Here is a 25,941-nt window from a genome sequence, read left to right as displayed (position 1 = left end):
ATTTTTGTGAGTATGAGGAAGAGGTTGTTTATATTTGAATGACCCAAACTATTCAAATGTTTCCAAACGGTTAAAGGCCAATGTCCTCTCACCCACATCGTTTCACTGCTATCTGAGATGGTGCTGCCAACTCCGAAGACGAGTTGGCATTAAATCCGTCAATATCGAACACAACAATATATTTTAAGCTTTTTCATTTTATCGAAAGCAATGAGTGCTGCAGTACGAGCTGCTGAAACATAACTGTTACTGTTAATTGACAGATTTGTTGACAAAAAAAAATAAACAGCCATAACGAGTAACAGGCGCAACATTATTGTCGGTCACGACAACGCACCGCCACACACTGGAAAACCCGTCAAGAAAACACTGACTCGGGCTTGAATGAGAATTTCCTTCTCGTCAAGCGCGCTCACCAAACGTAGCGCCTTCTGATTGTCATTTGTTCAGATCGTTTCACGCTATTGATATTGAAAATGCAAATATAGGAGCACGAATCGTTAGTATCGAAACCGACATCGTTTTTTCGAGCATTGCTGGAACTCCAATATGTTGGTATAACGAATAGTTTTTGTTGGCAACAAAAAGTGAAAAAGTGAAATGTATGTCGAATATTATCCAAAATTCATTGATTAATTTTGCGTTTGAATGACTCTGCTCATACTGACCTACCACCTATTATTACGTTATTATACAACGAAGTTGGATTTTCATATAAAACTCTTTGTAAAAAAGTCGAATATCATGACATCTTAACAAGCACTAGTACATATTTACATAAAAAACGGGGGTTTTCACAAAACGCTTTGCATGACGTCCGCTTATTATGACCACCCTTCGATGTCATTATAAACGAATTCCACTGTATTTTGATTTTATTTTTAACCTTTTTTCTTTATTGACAACTATTCCTCAAGTTTCTAACGCCTTCGATAGCTCAGTTGGTAGAGCGGTGGACTGTAGCAGGGAAGGAGCAATGAAAGGAGCAGTAATCCATAGGTCGCTGGTTCAAATCCGGCTCGAAGGAACTTTTTTACCGCTTACCATTGCAGTATTCAAACAATATTGCGCTCAAATCCGTTACTGGAGGAACCTTATGCTAACAGAGGAGAAAAAATCGACGGGTTGTATCGCAATCTTTTTTTAAAAAAAAATTTATTAGTTTATCATTTCCGATATTATTTGCGAATACGTCGAAATTTTATAAATAACTCTTTAGTAAAAAGTTCCGGGACCCTGAAATGGTTTAATGGCTTTTTTGGTTTTGTAGAATCATTTCGAGAAGCAACGATTCTTTCTTGCCTTTGCGAGAACAATACGCTAATTGGTCATATGTCGCAATTTGTTTCTTTATATCAATGCACGCATTGCGCTGAGTATTTAACGAGAGGAATCTTCCGTGCATCGCCATTCAACAAGCATCAAACACGCGTCTAAGAGATGCAAAGATAGGAGCTTGTTGCATCAGAACAGAGCCGATGCGCACGAGAGCAAATACGAATGGCAACTAAATGTACCGAAGGTGTGCTATTCACATATACAGGAAATGAACAAGTTCTATTTTTCGCGCAGCGAAAACAAGCAACACACACAAAGTCAAACAGTGATGGCTAGAAGCGACCTATAATTATTTGCATTCTTCTCTTTTTTTCGCCTGCTTTGTTATGGCTCGGATGGTTGTGTTAATTGCAATGCCAGATGCACATCAAGTGAAATATTCGCTAGCGTTCACAGCTCGAGGGGAAACATAAAACACAAAACGAGCAGAATAAGCGACCTTTGTTGTTTCGGGCACAGAAAGATTCTGAGAAATTTCCTTAAAGGAGATGCATTACTTATACGCTAGCGACAGCTTACTTGCTATGTAAGGGTGGAGTTTACTTCGCAAATATTCTCTCTTCGCTATCCCCCTTCGTTGTTTTTATTCTAGCGGCTGCATAAGTTGCCCGTTATAGACAACTCTGTTCGGGAAAGCACACAAATGGACAGAACAAATGTATGGGGAAATGGGAATGCTTCCAATTTTCATCAATTTAAACCATATATAGACTATGGGATTGTAATGTATAGCATATAAAAGAAATCCTAGAAAATTTCCGATTCGATTGGTATGCAAAACGTTAAAATCCGTTCGCAGCAAAAATAGTTATTAACGTTAACTTTATTTCATAAAAACGTGACCGGTTTTTGATTTGACACCCTTAATGTAAGAAGTAGCCCTACGTCAAAAATCAGCGTCGGAGAGGTCACGGAGCAAGTCTCTTCAGCAGGCACACGAGAAAGCATCGCTCCAGCAGCTGATGTACGACATTGACGTACGAGGATCACAAAATACTGCATATTTCACTACACTTCAGTTTTATTCAACTTTAGGAAAAATTATTTTCGAAAAGAACTTTAACCTTGAGAAAGGTTTTTCCTTGGTTATATTGTTTTCCAATACAATTTCCTTATAGTTAAAAATAGTTTTACCATCTTGGACTATTTTTTGAAATTTTCTATATAACTTCTATTTTATAATATTTTAGATATTGCAAATTATTTTTTTTTGTAAATAAAAAAGAGTACTCATTTTGTTTTTCTCAGTGTATATTTTTTCACAGTTTAACATCAATGCTTTATAGCTCTTTCTAAGACACTATTTCGGTACGGCTCATAGTTTTTGAGATATAAATTATCAAAGATTTCTCTTACTAAAATCGATACGCCCTTTTCAAAAGTTACACATGAGTCAAAAAAAATCCCAATTGTTGTGGAAAACTCATATTTCCTCCAACCCGGAATACAAACTTTTATTCGTATCAAAAATACATGTTTTTAAAATCTGCATTTTTAGTACGATTTCATTTGGAATTACTAAATAGATAAAATTGTGAATTTATCAATAGTAAGTAAGTTAAAGTAGCGTTGACATGCAAGCTTCGAATTTCTCATACAGTTATGCAGATCGCATAGCATTTCCCTAATAAGGACTCAAGAATCGGGCACCCTGACGATACAAACAAACGGCGAGAGCTCTTGTACTCGAGTAAAAGAATATAATTTCTCACACATTTGTGCAGACCGCTAGGTTACTAAATTGAGCAGCGTAATGAAATTGGACAAAAAATCATGCACCGTGACAAATCTTATCGTCAATGCTGAGTCTGTTGCTGGGGCTCTCGTACTCGAGCGAGAGAATATGAAAGAGCGTGATTGAAGTCGACCTGGTACCATAGAATAAAAGACAAAAATTGAACCTGTTGATCCTGTTATATTATTTTGTCGTTTTGTGTCATGAATGACGATGTTTTATGGCAGGCAATAAAAATCTCATTCTCATCAACAATTATGATAAGTTGCTTTAAAATACATCAACTGTTCTTATCTAAGTAACCCGCTATCAAAAAAATCATAGTCACATTAACTTTCATAATTTTTTTGATTTCCTGAATAAACTATAGATCAGTCTGAACGCGATTTGTTTTTTTTTTCTTGTTTTTGAAGCGTTTTTCCTCCATAAACATAATAACTTATAATATTTCAATACAAGTGTTTCATGGCGACTTAAACCACATTAACTGATACAATATTCGTTCTGCTCAGTCCAATTCCAAAACCAAAACATTTGCCTAAACGAACGTGGGAGGGTAGCAAAAAAACAGCTTTGTAGATAACTCAATCTTCTCGCGGTCCACGTATGTGAAACAATATGCCAGCGAACTTGTGGGACAGATCAAAAACATCACCGAAAGTAGAGGGGGGAGGTTGGTCCACCCAGAAGAAAAAAAAAACATTATTAGCAAACCACCGGAGGAACCCCGAGAGCGCGGTATCCGCGGAGAGGAAAATTAATTTAATTCAATTGTGCCTGCGAGTGATGAACTGTGTACTTTTTATCGTTGTTTTTTTCATTCCTAAGTAAATGTACGAGATCCCTGCCCAATTTATGTTTGCATTTGACGGATCATATTTAATTCATAATCTCCAGCGCATGACGACGGGGAAGATTTTCACTTAAACATGAATTAATCCGCATTAAGCGGAATAGCTGATGGGAATTTACTGTTGGCTGAGATGTGTCAATATTTCATCTTAGAAATTGACCGTTGGTTTCGGATTCGCGCAGAGAGGGGAGAGAATAATATTTTAGCGAAGTTTGTTGTTTTTGTCGAAACAAACACAGATTTTTGAAAGTCGATGAGCACCATATTGTGTTCTAATGTGGTTTTGTGGTAAGCGAGGAGCCAAAGAGATTAGAACAACTTTCGAGTGGATCCACGTTTATTATCTCTCCTGCCCAACAAAAGCTGTATAAATAAGCGATAAACAACTGCCAACTGCAAGTTTTCCGGCGGCGGATTGGTTTGGTCTGCTTTTGGGGAAGGTTCATGAATTTTCAAAGCCGGCCACCACCGTCAGCTCAGGTGTATCTTAGCTCCGGGGAAGAAAAACAATCAACCACAAATGTGCGCACGAGGGATCGCCTTCGGGAAGAAAACAAACGATGCGTGATTCGGTTGCCTTGGGAAATTTGTAATAATTAACATCCTCTCCCCACGGCAAATGGGGTAATTTATATATCATAAATACAAGTAATTCCACAAACAAACCGGAAAAAGTGCAAAACAACAGCAACAAACACGACGATCACGTTTGGTGCTCTAGTTGTTCTGCAACAAAGTTGGTCTCCTAAATTTCCAGGTTCAGAACCACCAGCGCAACGAAGCAACTTTTCGGTAACTGAATTATCATACCATCATAATAGTAGACACATACACACTCATTGGAAAGCCTCCGTCGAAAAACGACTGGTCCTCGTTAGGCACACCTTTGCAACTTTGGCGCATCCATTACCGCCACCATAATGAAGACAACAGACAAAGTTCTGGACAAAATCGAGAAAACAACAGCCACAGCTGCCGGATAATTTACATAGAGCGCACTTGTTGCTGTCAATTGTCGGGAGATTGAAATTTATGAAAATAGGGTCATTTGTCACTGGAGAGTGCAATTTTCCGCTTCCCGACGCCGTAATCCATATTTGTTGTAAAAGCAATATTTTTTCTCCCTTAGAGGCCCCATATCATCTGAATATGGTGCAATTCCAAATGAAATCGACAAATGACAAAACATGAGTACTTTTGATTCGAATGAAAATTCATATTCCATTTGGGTTGGAGGAAATATGAGTTTTCCACAGCATTTGGGAATTTTTTGACTCGAGTGTAACTTTTGAAAATGGCGTATCGATTTTAGTAAGATATATTTGATAATTTATATCTCAAAAAATATGAGTCCTACCCAAATAGTGTCTTAGAAAGAGTTATAGAGTATTGATGTCCAAACGTGAAAAATATATACACTGAGAAAAAAATAGTACCGTCATCCGGGGGCAAATTGATCAACGGGGTGAAATTGATCAAACGTATTACTGAAAACAAACCCAAATTATCAGAGGTATTATGCAATTTAATTTTAAACTTTTTTAATCTGAAATGATCAATAATCGTCTAAAGGTTCTTTTTGTCAATGGATCTCAACGAATCTATTATTAAATTGCATGAAAATTAACATTTTTCTGAATACAATATTTATAGACGCTAAATAATTAATTCAGTTCTAGCCGATACTTGAAGAGTTGAATAAGTAATCAAATACTTGTAATTACTATTCAAACAAGTGACAAAAAACTATTTAACAAAAAAGCACCACGAATGAACCGAATCCCATCATGCGACATATCAAACGTCTTGGTTTGTTAAAACTAGCTCATTGGTGACCATTTCAAGAGTTTTTGGCCACATTAGGATAACCCGAATGGTCTCCGGATGACCTGCAGATCAGTGTTTAAATCGAGTTATGGAAAGGCATGACGAACCCTTGAATTATCACTAAAATGGCCGTAGGTGAAGAAATAATTGACTTTCTATACATTTTTGTGCATATGATACTAGAAAATCCTGAAAAACATAGATTGGTCAATTTCACCCCGAAGCCACATTTTGAAATTTTCAGCTAAAAATTTTCCAAATTAGCGCTTAAGGATTTTTTTTGAACAAAACTTACAATAACGTTTTGTAGGCTTAGCACCAGTACTGATTTTAAAAACAATTGGGTATAAATCTAACAAAAAAATTCAGAAACATTCACATTTTTCTGAAATTAGTGATCAATTTGCCCCCGGTTTACGGTACTATTTTTTATTTGCAAAAAAAAACTTTAATTTACAATATCTAAAATAGATATATTTTTTTTTTTCACTTTTTTCATATAAAAAAGAAGTCATGTAGAAAATTTAAAAAACGGGTACAAGATGGTAGAACAATTTTTGACGAACTTTGTGGAACATCGAATTTTTATGAATTTTCGAAACTTCGAATTTTTTTATGCTAACAATCATTTTTAGATCCTCCTTCTGCAGCCATTCTCGAGACATTTGAAAAAAAACCTTTCTAATTTTTCAATATCATTTTTTTTAAATTTACATGTGTATTTTTTTTTTCTTATTAAAAAGAAGTCATGTAGAAAATTTATAAAATGGGCCCAAGATGGTGAACCTATTTTTGACGAACTTGGTGGAGCATCGATTTTTTATGAATTTTCGAAACTTGGAATTTTTGTATGTTAACAATCATTTTTAGGCACAAATTATGAATTTTGATGTGATTTAAAACAAAAATGTTCTGAATGAATCGAGAACTAATCAAGCAAATGGAATCAAATTTGGCACATAGAGGTTTTAGGGGTCGATAAACGTTTCTATGGTGATTTGACACTCCTCCCCCTCTCTAAGGGGAGGCTGCCATACAAATGAAACACAAATTTCTGCATAACTCAAAAACTTATCAACTTAAAAACATGATTGGAGAGGAGGTCCCATAAAAATAACACACATATTTTAACCAATCATATTCCAACGAAACAAGAAAATTGAAAATTTTCGGAAAGCTCTGAAGGGAAATGGGAAAATTCGAAAAATTCAATTCACATATGTTCTGCAATTACATATTGACAAGCGTTGTTAGTCCATTTGATGTTTGCGTTAACGAAATTGATCTTCGTTCGAATGTGGAAATGGATTTTAATGTGATAAAAAGCGCTTCTATATATCGTCTTCTATCTATATAAATAAAAATGGATCGCCGAATGTGTTGATAGGAGCAAAACTCGAGAAAGGAATTGTCCGATTTAGGGCTGTCTCTATTCTATCATATTTTCTGGATCAAACATGCAATAAAATGTAACGGAGAAACATGTTATTTGCAAGTGGTTGAAAAATCTTGAACGAGAACTGTGTCTGAAAATAATCTGATTTTATAATGACGAGTTGTGGTAGAAATACTAGGAATTTTATAGTAGAATGTAAGGGTAGATTCGAAAATTGGTCAATGAACATTTCTGCGATTGGACCCATGGATGTGATAACGAAAAATAAATTTTGGGCGAGACAAAGTTTGCCGAGTCAGCTAGATTATTATAAAAAAGACAATGAATTAGAAATTTTTTTTTCAAATATCTCAAGAATGGCTGCATTTAGAAGGAAATTGATAAAAAACTTTTCTGTTTCAAATCACATCAAAATTCATAATTTATGGCTAAAAATGATTGTTAACATACAAAAATTCATAAAAAATTGATGTTCCACAAAGTTTGTCAAACATAGTTTTACCATCTTGTACCCCTTTTTATAAATTTTCTACGTGACTGCTATCTTTATATATAAAAGAAGGATTTTTCCACGTACTTGTAAAATATCATCACGGGAGAACGGAACGGTATATTTTGTGAGTTTGTCTTCACCCAAATTAGAACAATAGACTACTTTAAAAATATTTAAGATCATTAGAATGAAATGACTATGCGTTTCTTTATATATAAAAGGATATTTCAAATAAAAAGGGAAAATTCGGATAAGAGGTACGCATATGTATGTTTCGCAGTGAAAATCATCATTTGGATCAATTTTACAGATCTGAACGATTACATACAAACACTCTTAAAATGTATTCGTTATATTTTGCTAACCAAAAATATTCTCCAGAAATAAATTATATGGCAGAACAACGTTTGCCGGGTTAGCTAGTTTTATATGAAAAAATTAAAAAAAAAAGTTAAAAATATCTATTTTAGATATTGCAAATTAAAGTTTTTTTTGTGAATAAAAAAAAGAGTACTCATTTTTTTTCTAAGCGTGTTGCGTTTGCAACCGGATTTTCCAAAATGATAATCAAACACAGTTTTTATGTATAGGTTAGATTATAATTTTCCTACGAATATATACATAATTTCTCAATTTATCAGTAGTTTGCATGTAATTTATTCCGCTTACGTTTAGTTCCTTTTAATAATTCGCGATATAAGTAATAGTATAGGTAAGGTAAATGATTTTGATTTGTCCAGTCGAAAATTTGATCATGGTTTTCCCACTTTTTGGAATGCTCTAATACAGCGCTCCTGTGTCAAATAAGATATTCGAATGTTTCAAAACATATAAATAAAATAATTTTTTCATGATTTACAGTAGTTTTATAGTATATTTTTACGGAATCACATGTTTTAAAGAATTATAAGATACACCTTCTGTTTGTGTCAATGCGCCCCTCATTCGAGCTCACTTTTAATCGATCACCAGCTCATTATTTGACACGTATTCACTCTTTTTCTGGATTATAACACTTACAAATATTATAAACATCATGCTTGCACACAATTTGTATCAGATTTACATAGCTAAACCATTAAATTAATGCATTTTGATGAACTCAATTCTGATCATGAGTTGTCCAATTCAATAATGTTGTTTTGTCCACATGATTTCTATGGCAACCGCTTCGCGCGCTGCGGTTTGTTTCTTGTGTCCTTCGCGCCTAGCAGAAATAAAGTTTCTCTTTGTTGAGTGTGTTGAGGGTAACACTTTTAAAATGCCCAAGAATAGGCAATATTCTGAGAAAAGCCTAAATTATGAATGGATCAATATGATTACAGTAAACTCAAACAATGATAAATGCAACATCTACTTTGTGAATTCGAATGTTTTCATTCAAAAATGGTGATTTCTAAAACCGGAAAAACCATGATCATAATTCCTCTTTGAGGAAATTCATTAAAAACAGAAAAATTTGAATAATTTCAACACCTTATGGTAATATTACCAACTAGAGACTTGAGGCTTTTCAACAAACCCAAACTCGTATCGATTATGTGTGATTTTCATGAACAAAAATCGATTTGCATTTACTAGTTGCGTAAAAACATCCCAAATCGGACCCTAATAAATAAGTATAAATAGTATAAGTAATGTGGATCAGGTAAAAAAATAATTTCTATAATGCTTCAGTTCAGTTTGGTGTTGTTTTGTATATTATTGTTCAGTACAAACCAAGATCTCGACGATGGTGAACCGGCCGGGGAGCTACAAGGTGATGGGATACAAGGTGATGGGATATATTTTTTCATGTTTTAACATTAATACTCCATAACTCTTTCTAAGGCGCTATTTTCGATACGACTCATAGTTTTTGAGATATAAATTATCAAAGATTTCTCTGATTAAAATCGATACGCCCTTCTCAAAAGTTACACTTGAGTCGAAAATTTTTCAAATGCTGTGGAAAACTTATATTCCCTCCAACACAAACAGAATACAAACTTTTGTTCGAATCATAAATACAAGTTTTTAAAATCGGCATTTTTAGTACGATTTCATTTGGAATTGCACTATGGTGTGATGATGATGATGATGTTGAGGCAGGATACCCCGTACGGAATGAACACCCCCGCGATCGACGTGACTTTATTAGATTTGCATAGGTTAAGTGGGAAAATGTCACCGAGTTGCAGTTCCTTCCTTGAGGTACGAGTATATGAACGAAGGAACGTCAGACTGTGCGAAAATATTACCGTGACTCGGAGCTTCTCCAGCAATCGAGGCCGTCGTTGTTTATTCATGCCCTTTCTTTAATGTGCTGATGAATGATGGAAAATCAAACACAACAAAGCCACTCCTTTTCTGCTTACAGCTCTCACCAAACACAATCTAGAAGGAAAGAGTGCAGCACCGCACTTTTGTCATAAGTTGGCATCGAGGGTTTTTTTTGTTGCGTCTGAAGGAGCCGAAGTGACGATTGTTATGAATAATGATAACGATGATGATGACGAGGACGATAGATGTATAATAAACGACGTCCCGATCGGGTGTGACACCCTCTTCACGGGCTACTCCTGTGCGCCCCTTTTTTCGGAAGCAACAAATGATCACATTGAATGAAGTGGCGAGAGCAGAAAAAGTGAAAGTAAGGATAGCATGAAGCGTGAAAGCAATGGATTTTCCATCCATTTACGCCGTTAGGTGATGGGAAAAGGGGATGAGACAGATTGAACAGCACCGATTGCTATCATCTCGGGAACGTCAGATCAAAAAGAGTGTTGCGTGCGAAGATCGAGCAAAAGGTTCATCCTTTGTAAATGATGTGTTCGGGCGCTAATTGAGCGGAGGGATGGAGATTTCCTCTTCTCTATGCACCGTCCCCACATTGATCAATTTGGAATAAACTTCGAACTCGTTATTGTTATTTCTGTGCAATATTGCTCTAACAGATTTATCGTTAACCGGTTCCATGGTGTAATGGTTAGCACTTTGGACTCTGAATCCAACGATCCGAGTTCAAATCTCGGTGGAACCTCATTGTGTGTTTTTTGTTATTGTGATATTGTTTTATATTGTGGAAACCAGCTATGGTCCCCTGTCTCATTTCTGTTCAATAGAATCATTATCAATGTGGCAGTATATATTAGGGGATAGATCAGTGGTGGCCAGGTATAGACACGGTGCGGACCGCATTAGAGTTTTTGTTATAGCCGGGCCGCAATGATTTTTTTCTAACTTTTCTAATGAAATGTGAAATATACGTATTTAACTGGTACTTTTTTGACTTACTTTTTATTTTAAATTAGAAAGAATTCAATTCTATACCTGTGAATCTCATAACTCGAGAACAAAATAAGATAAAAACCCAAAACTTTTATGGAAGGTATAAAAGTATCCAGAATTAACATTTTTGGCAAATTTATTCGCTCCTTCACGCATAGTCGAAAACACTAAGGGCAATCGTCAATCGCTGCAGCTTCTCGATAGAATTCTTTAACGATTGGTAATTCCAATGAGAACATCCACAGGCACGTAATTTGGGGAGATGAAGTCTGGCAGGTTTGTTGTCAGTCTCGTTTTTTAACCATTCCAGGAAATTTTTGCATCGTTCCAAATATATTCGCTTCAATCTGGCCGTCAATAATGACTCACACATCGATGTACGCACCAATTAATTTCGACTGATAGACACTTTTGTTTCCGAAGAGGATTGCGTTGAACGCGTTCATGAAAACGTAGATAACATTGTACAGCCTACCGACCTCGGACTTCCCTTTATGAGACTATCGCCCACAACAGCTGTTTCTTTGTACTGTTGTAGTGTACGGAACACGAATCGTTCATCGATAGGAAACGGTTTGAGCAGCTCGTAGATCTTTGCCGATTTCCCGCATTTAAATAACGTGACAGTTGCCACATGCTTCACGTACAGACCGAACTTTATCGTTGCTAGGAAACAGAACAAGTATCGATGGGACCATGAAACTTGGTGAGAGAGAAGTTCAACACTGTTTCGATTTCATTCGATCTACTTTTCTTGAGCCATTTTATCTAAATCAGCTTGAATGTGAGAGATAAGGTAAAAACAGAATGCCGCGTTGTGCGTTGCTTCTCATCAGCAGTCATTGCTTGCGTTTTGTACTAAAACATTCGCCCGACGCAGTCTGCTGATTTGCAGTCACAAACTAGCCTTCGCGTCACCACTTTCCATGTAAACAAAAACAAAATAAAGTTCGTATGAAAATCTTATTCTTGTTGTGTCCACGGATCAGTTAAATGTTTTTAAAAACAACACATTGACATATCCGTGCCGGCGGCATTGAGCTTCGTTTACTAGTTTAGGGGAGAGTGAAAGAATAGCTGATTTTCAGTCGGAATGAACACGTTTTCAAAATTAAAATTATTAATGAAAATTAGCTTTTCTATATCAAACTAGTATTCTATTTAAATGAAAAACATTTTTGTTTGCTAGTGGTGGAAAAGTCTCATACGAAAATTGTTTATGAAGACAACTCTATATTATGATGAAAAAATTCAGCAACAATCTTGGAATTGTTTAGCCATATGGTTGAATGAAGGTCAGAAACACGTGTTTCAAGTAATCAAATAACATGATGTGAAAATTTTCATTCAAATTTTAGAATTTAAAAGCCGGCTTCGTGTCTTCTAATCTGATAGAGATTACACTAATGAGTTTGGGACCCAAATTATGGCCCTAATTTGAAGTTGTCACCATGCCACTGTCATCGCGAGTTCGGCGCAAGCAGTTTAGAACAAATGTTAGCGTTTAGTAAATGGGAACACAAATATTTAAAATAAAGTGTCAAAGCTCAATTGTCGCAACGCGACACATAGCGCGGCATTCTGGTCCCACCTATAGCGATGTGAAGCGTGTCTTCCAAACGACTTCCAGTGATTTTATTCCTTGATTTTTATTTTTATTCTTTCATAACTAAAACAATTGCTCACAAATATTTGCGGATTCAAACAAAGAAGTAATAAAATGAGCATGTTTTATTAGTTCTGGCAATCGCGCTTCTGGAACATATCTGGAGTAGGAATCCAAGACATCATGGTTTTGAAATTTGGCACACAACTCTAAATCACACTGCGTTTCAATGAGATCCATCTGCATGTTTTCTGAATCGAAACTGAATGGGGTAGAGAAAATTGGAGAATTATTTCATGGGCTTGGTCAATTTTCATGGTATGGGTACATTCGTAATTGTTCGGATCATTGACGTTAACTCGCCAGCGAGTAACTGACAACGTATAAACCCGGTTTTACTGCCGTTACTTGCATGAATTTATGTGAGTATGAGCAGATAAGAACCAAAAACGTGAAAAAGTCTTTTGAGTACTAACGAGAACGATTATCAGAAGATTAAATTAGCACGAAAAAAAAGGGAAAAGAAAACAGAAAAAGATTAGTTTGGATACACACGATTAACAAGAATTACTCGCAAAGTTATTTCTAATCAATTGTATGGAAGAATTTTCAACTATATTCATAATTTCGCTCATATGATATAACCGCATAAACAACGTCGGAGGGCCGCAGGATGGCCACCACTGGGTTAGATAATCAGTTTTAGTCTAGCAAAATCCGGAGGGTATGTAAAAACTGCATTCCCATCGCGTGTATTTTTTTTCTAATATGTTACATTAGGGTGCCAATGAATGTATGGGAAAAAATCGACCTTAAAATGTTCAAAAGTTACCCCATAAAAAATGTTCACCACCTCGAAAAAACACCTTATGCAAAATTTCAGCTCAATCGGACTTTGAGTTCTTCTAAAATCGAAAAATCACCCAAGGTGGGTGTAAAGGAAATCTGGGTCTTCGAAAAAAAAATTGTCAAAAATTGACACTCTGGGACTTTTTTTCGGAATACGGACAAAAGGTATGGTTTGGGGTGCCAATGAAAATAGTTATATCAATTTATCGTTTGGAACTTGAAACGAAATGTTGATTTGCACGATAATATATCCTATGCAAAATTTTAGGTCATTCGGACTTCATTTACTAGTCTCGCAGACGTTAAAAGACGTTGATTTCGGGTGATTTTTCGGTATTCAAAAAACACAAATTTTAACGTCTGCGACACTAGTAAATGGAGCCCGAATGAGTTAAAATTTTGTATAGGGTATATTATCGTGCAAATCAACATTTCGATGCAAGTTCCGAATGAAAAATCGAGATAACTATTGTTGCCGCACCCACCGGTTACCAAGTGAGTCCCGGTTACGCCCTTCACAAATGAATGTGTCATATTTATGGGAGATTTGTCATGATGGGAATGAAGGATGAAGAGGATGAAAACAAACAATAGATGGATAGAGTACATTGAATTAATAGAAAACTGAAATTAAAAAGAAAGTCGTAGTTTTGAGAAAAATACAAAAAGTTTGTGAAAATTTATTAATTAAAGGATTGAGACAAGGAATAAGTAGAGACCGGAGGAGTTAAGGAAAGAGACAGAAGAAAACCAAATGTAAGAATTTATATTTGTATGAAGAATTGATTGTCAATCTAATTATTAATAAATTCTAGCTTAAAGCTGTGTTACTATATACGTAGCTAAAAAGAGGTTTCACTCCCATCGTTCTCCTGAAATTCGTCCGGCAACAACTATTTTTTTGGCACCCAAAACCATACGTTTTGTCTCGTATTCCGAAAAAAAAGTGTCGATTTTTGATAAATAATTTTCTTTCGAGATAATAGTAGATCTCGACGTTCCATGTAATTTTAAGACATTTGGCATAATTTTTTTTTTTTGAAAACCCCGATTTCCTTTATTCCCCTCTAGAGTGATTTTTCAATTTTAAAAAAACTCAAACTTTGACCGCTTGCGCTACTCGGCCTTAAGGGGGGACCCCTGTCTAGAAGGTCGGAAAATAATGAATTGTGAAGTGAAGTGTTCGTAACGATAATGAGTAAAGCTGTTGGATTTTTTCCTACTATGTGATAATTCAAATGTAATTCTCATATGAAATGATAGTGAAACCAAGGGATTACTGTAAAGAAGCAATTGTGAATTTAATTTTATAGTTATATCATCAGTGCATTAAGCAATTTCAAAATATAAGAACAAAGTGTCCGAAATATGATTCATAACGGTATTTACGAGGTATGGCTATTAAATAACGAGACTGGTTATGAAAAAGGACAAAAAAAAAGACACTTCAAGCTACCGAACGCACTATTCGTTTACCACCCCCCCCCCCCTCCACCCCCTCAGGGCGCCCTCCAGGCACGCAAGTCTCGTTATTTAATAGCCATACCTCGTATGATACGCATCGGGTATTGAAAAGACCACTATTTTTCGGAGGTCATAACAACTTTAAAAACAAGAAACTCTAATTTTTTCGATATTTTATAAAAATATTCTAATGTCTAACGTCTTCAAATTGCATGAAACGTCGAGATCTACTGTCATATCGATTTTCTGTTGTCAAAAATCGACTCTTTGGATGGTTTTTAGGAACATCCCGTGAAATCTTGACTTGCGTGATAAAATACCCAACGCAAAATTTTAGCTCAATCGGACAAACGTCAAAATTTGAGTTTTTTTAAACCGAAAAATCACGAAAAATCGATTTTGACAACAAAAAAAAAATTCGAAATTACAGTAGACCTTGACGTTTCATGTAATTTAAAGATATTTGGCACATTATTGTTTTCTAAATTCCGATTCCATGTACTTCTTCCACCCCCTAAACACCCACCAATTTTCGAATTTTTAAAAACCCCTATCTAACGCTTGAGGTATTGTTCTAAATTTTCAAAATATTAGTTGGAATTCTGTCGCAGAACGAACTCGTTGCTTCAGAACCGATACCACCAGTAAGGTACCGATTTTCAGACAGCTTCTACGCATCCAGCTGTCATCAGCGTAATAATCATTATTCGCGCACTCAAAAAATGGAAAATACATCTTCAAATATACCTTAAACAATAACCCGAACGCTTCACTTCATTCCTAACACCCGAAAGAAAATAACGAAAATTCGACCTTCCAGACAGAGGTCCCCCCCTTAAAATGATTTATATTTCATCTAGATGTGTTCATTTACCACCTTTCCGTATTACTTTCGTATAATTTCCGATGTTGCAGGCTAGCTCCCCTATTTTATTAGTTTTCATTTAATTAGCTTCCTCACACATTCAAAAAAAAATGTGGAACGCTTCACGATTTTGCGTGTCATCCTTGCGCAGGGGCCATGCTAATCTTCTCTGTATCGTTCCAATTTTAGTATATGTCCAGCCGAAGCTAGGACAAGCAATGCAGCTAGAGATGATGTTTATATAGCGAGTGAGTGCCATCTCAGTTCTATCGATGGTTAGCCTCCCGCACGAACGCATTCACTTTTCAAGGGTTTGAACAGCCATCCAATAAGGGTAGGATTCCCACCCGTCATAAGGGTAGGATTCCCACCCGTCAGTGGAAAGATATTTCAAACAAGAATCCATTGTCAAAACTTTCTTCCTTCCGCAGACTTCCTATTGGAATCCGGTTGAATTGAAGGTATCGATTTAGGACTAGAACTGCTAATGAAGGCAACGATTCTGATCAAAATTCCTGTCGAAATCAGACCAGCTGCTGATAGGTATTTAAAAAAATAGCACAGAACCCCAAAATCAAACAGTGCCATTCGTAAATTCAGAATTTTTATCCAAATATGCACTCATCATGAGTGGAATCTTGGAATAGCCCTACTGGACATAAAAGCCGTTGATGTTGTCATGGGTTTTAGCAACGAGATTTTTTTTGTTGAAGTGTTGCTAAAATTGAGTTGAGTTGAATTGGATAGACTGTACACTTCGTAGTTGCTCTCCGTGATTGACCTGAAGCAGTGAAATTGCGCACAAAAACACACACTGAATGATGCTTGGGAGTAAGAATGGAACGGATAGTAGTTTGGCCGGATATTCGGCTCTTCATCTGCGAATATGAAACTGGGAGAAATTGCATGTGTGCATGAAGCTAATAAAAGATTACATTTTAGGGAGTAAACAACACATCTTTACATAAAAATAATGAACTACGAATAACAGTTCGGCTGAAAAGTTCATAAGGTTGACGTCTAGATGGCGCCTCTTGCAAAAATCTACTTGACTATCACCAAGCACCATCTTTCAATGGATACGTGTCAAAATTTGACAACAATCGGTCGATTGGTTCGTGAGGTACAGCATTGAGAGTGAAACAACTGTTGTTGTTGTTAAAAATGGAAAAATCCGAATTTCGTGTATTGATAAAGCATTGCTTTGAATTGGGCTTCGAATTGCTTCCGCATCCACCGTATTATCAAGATTTGCCCCCCAGCGACTATTTTCTGTTCGCAGACCTGAAGAGAATGCTCACTGGCAAGAAATTTACCGACCGATGAAGTGATTACCGAAACTGAGGCATATTTAGAGGAAAAACCGAAAGAGTACTATAAAAATGGTATCGAAAAGTGGCAAGATCGCTATAATCGCTGTATCGCCCTCGAAGACAATTATGTTGAATAATAAAATTGAATTTTGCAAAAAAATGTTTTACTGTGTTACCTTTAAACTTTTCTGCCGAACTGTTAAATTGTTCGTATAGAATGAGTATCCCTTAATAGAGTATTAAGTTTCCTGCAAGGAATATTGAACTCAGTTTTCCTGTCAATAATTTTCTATATGACCGAACATTTCATCATTGTAATGTTTGGCGATATATTCAAATAATTTTAATACTGGTCGAGTTAGAGTAAGTAAAGGGTGTGTCACATCAAATTGCATCACGGAAAAAACGCTGTAGAAATTTAATTTTTAGGAATTATATCTTCAGCTGTCGCTTATAATCAGATAAGAGTGTATAGATCACGTTGGCCATGCTTCACTGACAATTTTTCGTAAATTTGGAAAAATGTCGTCGAACGAAAAAGAGCGTCGTGAATTAATCCTGTGTACTCATTTCGAGAATCCGGAGTTGTCACATCGGGACATCGGTAAGATGCTGGGAATCGTCCAATCCACGGTCAGCAGAGTACTAAAACGATACTTCGAAAACCTAACCATCGACCGGAAGGTGAAGAACGGCAAAAATGGATGCTCCGTCAGTGAAAAAGATCACAAGCGCGTAGTTAAGCAGTTTAGACGTGATCCGAGAAGTTCGGTCCGGGATGGCGCCAATAAGCTGAATTTGTCAAGTTCATTCGTCCAGCGGACCAAGCAGCGGGAGGGCCTGCGTACATACAAGGTTCAGAAGGCTCCTAACCGCGACGAAAGGCAAAACATGGTGGGGAAGACGCGAGCCCGGAAGCTGTACACCGGAATGCTGACGAAGCCGCATTGCCTGGTAATGGACGACGAAACCTACGTCAAAGCGGACTTTCGTCAGCTGCCGGGCCTGTTGTTCTTCTCCGCAGAGGACAAATTCAGCGTTCTGCTCTTGCGATCTGCTCTTGCGGAAAGCGGAGCGCCCCCTTCGTGATGACCGGCACGGTAAACGGGCAGGTTTACCTTAAGGAGTGCTTACAGAAGCGCTTACTACCACTATTGAAGCAGCACGAGGGCCCGACCATCTTCTGGCCGGATCTCGCTTCGTGCCACTATTCAAAGGACGTGTTGGAGTGGTACTAAGCCAACGGGGTCACGTTCGTGCCGAAGGAAATGAACCCGCCCAACGCGCCGGAGCTTCACCCAATAGAGAAATATTGGGCGATTATGAAGCAGGCTCTCCGGAAGAACCCAAAAGTTGTCAAATCGGAGGCGGACTTCAAGAGAAAATGGATTTCTGTTCAACAAAAACTACAACCTGACGTTGTACAGAACTTTATGGACGGGGTAAAGAGGAAGGTGCGAGCATACGGGCTTGGGCTCGAAGTATGAATAAAAAGAAAATGCCAAAAGTTGTTTAATAGTTTTTATTTTATTGTCTAAAATTTTCAAAAGGATCGGTCTACTGGGCGAATTTCTACAGCGTTTTTTCCGTGATGCAATTTGATGTGATTTTGAACGGTTCATGTCCTTATTGGACAGTCAAACCCTTGAAAAATAGCGGATAACCATCGATAGAACTAATTTCTCTATCACTCACTATATAAGCAGCGTCCCATGGTTAATTGCTTGTCCTAGCTTCGGCTGGACATATACTAAAATTGGAACGATACAGAGAAGATTAGCATGGCCCCTGCGCAAGGATGACACGCAAAATCGTGAAGCGTTCCACATTTTTTTTGTCGTAGGACTACGTCTTACATTAAGGGTGCCAAATATCAGAAAACAGGTCACGTTTTCATGAAATAAAGTTAACGGTAATAACTATTTTTGTTGCGAACGGATTTTAACGATTTGCATACCAATCGAATCGGAAAGATTTTTTCTGTCAATTTGTGTGCTTTACCGAACAAAGCTGTCGATAACGGGCAACTTAAGCAGCCGCTAGAATAGAAACAACGGAGGAGGATAGCGAAAAGAGAATATTTGCGGAATAAACTCCACCCTTGCATAGTAAGTAAGCTTTCGCTAGCGTATAAGTATTGCATCTCCTCTGAGGAACATTCTCAGAATCTTTCTGTGTCCGAAACAACAAAGGTCGTGGACGCTAGCGAATATTTCACTTGAAGTGCATCTGGCATTGCAATTGACACAACCATCCGAGCCATGGCAAATTAAGCGAAAAAAGATAAGAGTGCGAATTATTATAGGTCGCTTCTAGCCATCAGTGTTTTACTTTAAGTGTGTTGCTTGTTTTCGTTGCGCGAAACTTAGAAATTGTTCATTTTCTGTACAAGTGAATAGCACACCTTCGGTACTTTTAGTTGCCATTCGTATTTGGTCTCGTGCACATCGGCTATATTCTGATGCAACAACTCTTAGCTCTGTTGGCGGTTTTGACCGAGAGTCGAGAAACGATTTTTCATAAACGGTCTTTCTCGCGATGTTTCATTTTCATCGCTGCAACTGCGTGCATCTGTTAGACGAGTGTTTGATGCTTGTTGAATGGCGATGCACGGAAGATGCCTCTCGTTAAATACTCAGTTCAATGCGTGCCTTGATATAAAGAAACAAATTGCGACATATGACCAATTAGTGTATTGTTCTCGCAAAGACAAAAAAGAATCGTTGCTTTTCGAAATGATTCTACAAAAAACACGCAAGCCATTAAACCTTTTCAGGGTCCCCGGAACATTTTACTTAAGAGTTATTTATGAAATTTCGACGTATTCGTAAATAATATCCGAAATGATAAACCAACAAATTAAAAAACAAAGATTACGTAGTCCTACGTCTTAAGCGGTCGTGTCTTGGATACAACCTCTCGTATTTTTTTTCTTCAATTAAGAGATTTGGAAAATCCTTCTAGGGAGGATGAGTGAGAACACCTATTGGTTTGGTGGGGGAATTGAGGAATGTATATGACATTTTAAGGCTTTCAGATTCATCGGCTCTCGCAGCAAAAAGCATTCTGCGTCGGCCGGGAATCGAACCCGGATCAACTGCTTGGAAGGCAACTATGCTGACCATTACACCACCGACGCGCTGAGGGCTACAAGGAGGAACATTGCAGCGGTCGATGACGAGTCCGTTAATATTGAATTGATTAAATCTCTACAAATTTACATTTAGATTGTTGAACTACATTACTAACAATTGTTTCAACACCCTGCTGCTGTGAAATAACTTATTATACAATCAATTTACCAGTCCAAGTTCAAGCTTTCCTTTCGGTGCGGCGGCATAGGAAGGATAACGCAGCCAATCTTCAAAGCGACCGAAGAAGCTCTGCTTTGGTTGAATGATTAATTAGCCATTTGCTGCGCGGACGTCAGAACTCCACCCATCCACTCAGCAAATCCTTTCCAAGTTACAGTGAGTTCATCAGCAGCAACACGACCCTCTCCTACCACTGAAGGAAGCATCGAAGGATTAGGAGGGACGATTTGTTTGGAATGTAATTAACACCGACATCGGTGGAAGGGCGGCGGCGGACACACACACCGAGTGCGAGCGCAATAATGTTATGTAAATGAAACTCACTCCCATCCAGGGTTGCCAATAATATTTTTCAAAAAACTGGAAGATTGCTCTTAAAAAACTGGAAGAAAACTGGATCCTGAAAAATCATCTTATTTCAAGAAGTTTGGCTTTGATTTATTTAAAATCTTTTTTTAACCTACTTTTTTTTAACCTTAACCTACTTTCGAAGCTTTGTGGAGTAGTTATATGTAACGTGGAATCCGATGTCATTATATCCTGAGAGAGAGGAGCCAGCTCGCGTTTGTTGTGATCACCCTTATGTCAGCGCGAACCAGTCACGGTGAACCAAGGGGAAGTATTGAAATATGTAGAAAATTTCAACATGACATTTTTTTGCAAGACGTTTTATGTGAAAATAATGTTGACGTCGGACTACATCTTTCATTTCTATACTGGGGTGTAAGTTCAAAGCTTCGAAAACGAGAGTGTTACATTGGAGAAACAGGATTTTGAGCAATAAACCCTCTTCGCCGGTTGAAAGAAATGGTATGATAACCGCTTCATTCGAAAGATAAAATGTCTACGCGTTATATGTGTGTTACTTATTGATCCAAAAACTTGTTTCAATAGCTCAAAAATTGTTTTGAAAGCAAGCTATTGAAATCACAAAAATCTGTATATAAGTAGGTGCCAGCTCCACTCAATTATAATTGTACAGCGGTTAGATCATTTTGGAACAGTTATTGCTGCAAAAAAAACAAACTTGCTGCTGTGAAGAAGGCGACCAGCAAGAAGAAAGCTGCTGCTACTGCTGGTGTGGCTGCCCGAAAGCAAAAGTCAAACAAATCCTCAAAAATCGTTGCATGCAAGCCGAAAACGCCGAACTCATAGAAATCAGTAGCAGCTTCGAAAAAACCTACCATCGCCACACATAACGCACAACTAGAGAGAAAACAAGATAGTGTTTTCAGCAAATCAAATCCAGTTCTTTTCAGAAAGAGTTTATCAAATACTGCGGTCAAATACATTCTTTTTTAATTTCTTCGATCAAGTGCGATCAACGTAAGATTACATCTTTCGAGCACTTATTAGGAGTACAGTGAATCTTGAGAAAGACAATTCATTCCTGCTCGACACTCGCACAAAAAATGTTCACTCATCAATGTCACAAACGGGAAGTGGGTGTTGTGAGGGAGGGCAGAGTGAGCGCAACATTTATGCAGACTGATTGGAAGCGACAGATATGTTGTATATGGGAAATGGTATACAAATTATATCACACATAAAGGGGAGAAAGAATCTTGACCCTTTTAGTTTTTTGGACAAGACTATTGGTTCACCTTCACTATCGGTCAATTCGATTGGATCTTCAGTGATACTAGTGCATTGATTAAACCTACATGTCAAATTTGAATATTGCATATGAATGTGAATATCATGGCAAAGATGACGAGTATTCTCATCTTCATCCGAATGCCTGTTAAAAATGCAGACACAGCATCCTTTTTAGTCAACCTAGTATTATTTCCATCGGACACAAACAAAATTCCCTCAAAATACACCTGAGAGAAATCAATGTTGGCTATTTTCATTGGAAGATTAGCTCTTATTTTATGTATTCCACATACACACAGTTTTTTTTTACGCGGGGGATACGTATCTCGTAAAAAAACCGCGTTAATTGGAAAATCCGCGTAAAAAAACCTGGGTGTACGCTGCATATTCAAATTCCATCGAAGATAGACAATCATCGCCCACATTGCAAAAATCGATTCGTCGAGCTTGCAGTAATAGATCAACCTGGAACCAGTGAAAGAATACAAGAATTCGCGAAAACTGAATGTACGATCGGAAAAAGTCACAAATGGGCCCAAAACACCCATAAATTCACACAAGATCTCCACCGACAAACAAATCATAAAAGTCAGTTTGCTTCTAATTTTGGATTTTGTTTTAGAAATCATCGAAATAATTCTTTAGGACAACTATATCGAAATTATCAAAAGTAAAAAATGTTTGAATGGGCCGATGCCGCTAGAAGCCATGATGTGGGCTGACCTGGTACATCTTTTATTATTTCCTACGTGATCAGTGTTCAAATTTTTACCCCCATATATTCCTGTTAGACGCAGTCCTATGTCAAAAATCAAATCGGGAATAAAACGCACAAATGTACTCACTAACAAAGGTTCACGTCAAGTTTGAACACTTTTCTCATAAATGAATGACAACAACTTGCTTGATTGAAATTGTCAGTTTGGAATTTTCTTGATGAGAATGCGTAAAAAGAATAAGAAGAAAACAAACTATCTGTCATTCAGCTGGCTCCTCTCTCTCAGATTATATCGAAAGGAGGTAATAATAAGCGGACGTCAAGTAATTACGTGTAATTACGTATGAATAGGCGGTAGGATCAGTATAAGCGGAGCCATAATAAACGGATTCTACTGTAGTTCATAAAATAGCGAAATAAACCATTGATTAACCATTCGAGCAGATCAAAATAACGTTTCCCACCACTCGAACATTACTGTAAAACAATATTTGAAAATCTTTTCTTCTTGAACCTCTAAAAAAGAGGTTTTTTTTTTTGGATAACTCTTTAAAAATCTCGTATTTATTGCTCGACAATGTGAATAATTGAGGTGCTTGGGGACACGGTTTCTGATTCTAGATCACTGCATCAAATCTAATCTCAATCCTCTATCCTTTTCCTCGAGTTTTGATATTTTATTAGCGTTTCTTTTTACCATCTTCGCTCCATTAACCATTTTTTATAAGATATCTTGTTATGAACATTGCACCATTCGTTGTTGAAATGGTAAATCAATTGATCTTGAATTTAGAATGTTTTGGAGAACCTATAACATATAATATTTATATAAACTCAAGGACAAAGTAGCGCGTTGTTGCCTGCGTAGTCACCACACGCACTACGCGCTGACCGTATGGAATTCGGAAGTTTAAGCAGAAGAAAAATAACATTGAGAGTATGTAAGAAAATAAAGATTGATCCAAAGTAAATACACCTTGGATCGATCGAACGTTAATCAAAAATGTCAAAAAACATAATTAATCAAGGAAAAGGAAAGGTGAAGGCGGGATAATATTTATGCATTGTGAATTTATTTTGCATGAAATTGGTGAAACTGAAGCACACACATAAAAAAACTGGAAGAATCCAGTTTAAACTGGAACATTGGCAACGCTGCTCCCATCCATCCAGCCATGGTGTGCGTCGTCACCTGAATAATTTGTTGCAGTGAATCTTCACACTTTTAAAAATTCACTTTCATCTTGACGGTGCTGGTGCTGTTTCCCCCCCTTATATCGGCACCCAGATTCGGGAAATAGTCCCACCTCCTGCGAATGTTTACTACAAGATGACTGCGTTTTCGGTGGGAAATCCATCCGACCATCCCATCCTCCATTAGAGTCGTAATTAGGGATAAAATTTTATGTTAATTTCCTAACCACTTTGAGAGTGCTTCATGCCAAAAATCCCTGTGATGATTCCCGTTATGATTGGGGTGGGGTGGGTTACGTTTTGAGTGAGAGGAGTTTTTAGAGTTGAGATCAAAGGCCATGTCAGTGTCGAGCACTGTTGTTATTCAGTTGTATCCAAATAATTTCATCGGTGGAAATTGGATAACGATGTAGAATTCACAGTAATTTGATATAAAACATGTACAGGAAAACATCGATATAACGTACATTTTACTTTCAAAATTGTACGTTGCATCGAATTGTACGTTATATCGAAGCATAATAAAGAACTCAGGAACATAGCTTATATTAAATTTTTGTGTTGCTGTTTGGGTAAGGTTTGTAAATAATGATGAAATAGTCCAACTAGAAGATGAAGCCAACCTTTCTTTACTTGATTCATTTAGAATCCGGAATCATAAAACCAATTGTATCTCGGGATTGGTTAAAGGTACAAAAAATGTTTATATCATAATATAGACAATTTATGGCTCTTTCAGAAAAAATATCGTAAAAATATTCCTTTACAGTTTTAATGAATTTTCGTTCTTTTCTTCGGATACCCTCCATCCAAGTTGGGACTCTCTGTTAGTCAATCTCAGCGAACATTTTATTCCACTATCTCTTCATATCTGCATCATCCCGAGAAACTTTGGCACAAAATCCACAATTCCACTTCACAATTGCCCAATATTTTTCGATTGCGTGGAAATGGCGGCAAGGATTGAGGATTGAGGTCTTTTTCAATGTAACCCCATTGTGACGGGGGACTACTGATGTACCCTTCAATTGTAGTGTTACCTTACCAAGTCTGGCCAAAACTCCACTGGACGTTTCTGCAGGCACTCTCTCCTTTACATTTTCGAGCCCATTGTCTTATTTGTTATGAAAACCTTGATTTTTTGTCCACAGTCGCGAATACCTTGCCAAATCAAGAACTTTCTGGCAAATTTATCAGCGAAAACAAATTTAAATTTGCAGGGAATGTCTCGTCTAGCAGTGTCTTTCTAGAATTTCAGGCCTGGGAGCTGTCGAAAATCCATCTTCATTATTATTTTTTTACCCATGTCGTAGTCAAAGAATTTGTGTGATTTACCTCAATCTCTTCAACCTCATCTTCTGATCGTATGTGCCACTATGTTACGTCCTCTGATCCATCAAAACAACACTTGCATGTTCACGAAAACGTTCCATCATATACTCTCGATTTAGCCACCTTCAGCAATTTCGTAATTTGAGTCCCTGATAAAACGGATCAACGTGAAATTTTCATCGTCGAAAGATACAGGGTTTCCAAACACTTTGCTGTCAAAATGTTTTAGATACGCCTACTACGACCGCTGTTAGAAAACGAACTGGAGCCCGGATTCTAACTGAATTAAACCTTAAGCGTAAATAGATAAAGTGACCGCTTGTACCTTTATTCCAGCACAAGTTATCAAGCCATATGCAAAAATTCTAATTTCATATGGACGTCCTGATTATGGGCATGTTGTTTCAGACATTAGACTATAATCAGATTGTTCAGAATGCACGATACACAGATAGATTGTTTTTATGAGGTTTCCTATGCTCTAATTAAAATTCTGGAACCTTTGAAATTGACATGAAACTCTCAGTACCTATTCCGAAAATATTTTTCACACATTGAAAATGTGTACGTTATATCGAAGTTCCCCTGTATTTCATCAAATCCATGAGTTGATTTTGTTGAGAGTTCAGCCATTCCATGCCAAACCGATATAGTGGTTCTCAGATTTTCGTGAAAATTGGTAGTTTTGTTCTTTATCGCAAAACATTTGACCCGTATTTTTTGACGTAGAACTACGTCTTTCAGGAAGGGTGCCAAATCAGAAAACAGGTCACTT

General features: G+C 37.1%; 5 non-coding genes across 5 annotated transcripts; 3 read left to right on the top strand and 2 right to left on the bottom strand.

The window, feature by feature from the left end:
* The first annotated feature begins 926 nt into the window (after positions 1-926).
* On the top strand, positions 927-1,027 carry Trnay-gua (transfer RNA tyrosine (anticodon GUA)). Its single transcript has 2 exons — positions 927-963; positions 992-1,027. It is a non-coding gene; the product is annotated as a tRNA-Tyr (tRNA).
* A 9,565-nt stretch (positions 1,028-10,592) lies between these two features.
* Positions 10,593-10,664, top strand: Trnaq-cug (transfer RNA glutamine (anticodon CUG)). The gene has a single exon. It is a non-coding gene; the product is annotated as a tRNA-Gln (tRNA).
* Positions 10,665-15,802: 5,138 nt separating this feature from the next.
* Positions 15,803-15,909, bottom strand: LOC129763858 (U6 spliceosomal RNA). Its single transcript, XR_008741044.1, has one exon. It is a non-coding gene; the product is annotated as a U6 spliceosomal RNA (small nuclear RNA).
* A 2,826-nt stretch (positions 15,910-18,735) lies between these two features.
* On the top strand, positions 18,736-18,842 carry LOC129763857 (U6 spliceosomal RNA). The gene has a single exon (XR_008741043.1). It is a non-coding gene; the product is annotated as a U6 spliceosomal RNA (small nuclear RNA).
* Positions 18,843-20,076: 1,234 nt separating this feature from the next.
* Positions 20,077-20,148, bottom strand: Trnag-ucc (transfer RNA glycine (anticodon UCC)). The gene has a single exon. It is a non-coding gene; the product is annotated as a tRNA-Gly (tRNA).
* Positions 20,149-25,941: the final 5,793 nt, after the last annotated feature.

Source organism: Toxorhynchites rutilus, chromosome 1, assembly GCF_029784135.1.
Source record: "Toxorhynchites rutilus septentrionalis strain SRP chromosome 1, ASM2978413v1, whole genome shotgun sequence".
NCBI lineage: Eukaryota > Metazoa > Arthropoda > Insecta > Diptera > Culicidae > Toxorhynchites > Toxorhynchites rutilus.
Note: the sequence above shows the minus strand (reverse complement) of the source record. Positions and strands in the feature narration are given on the sequence as shown.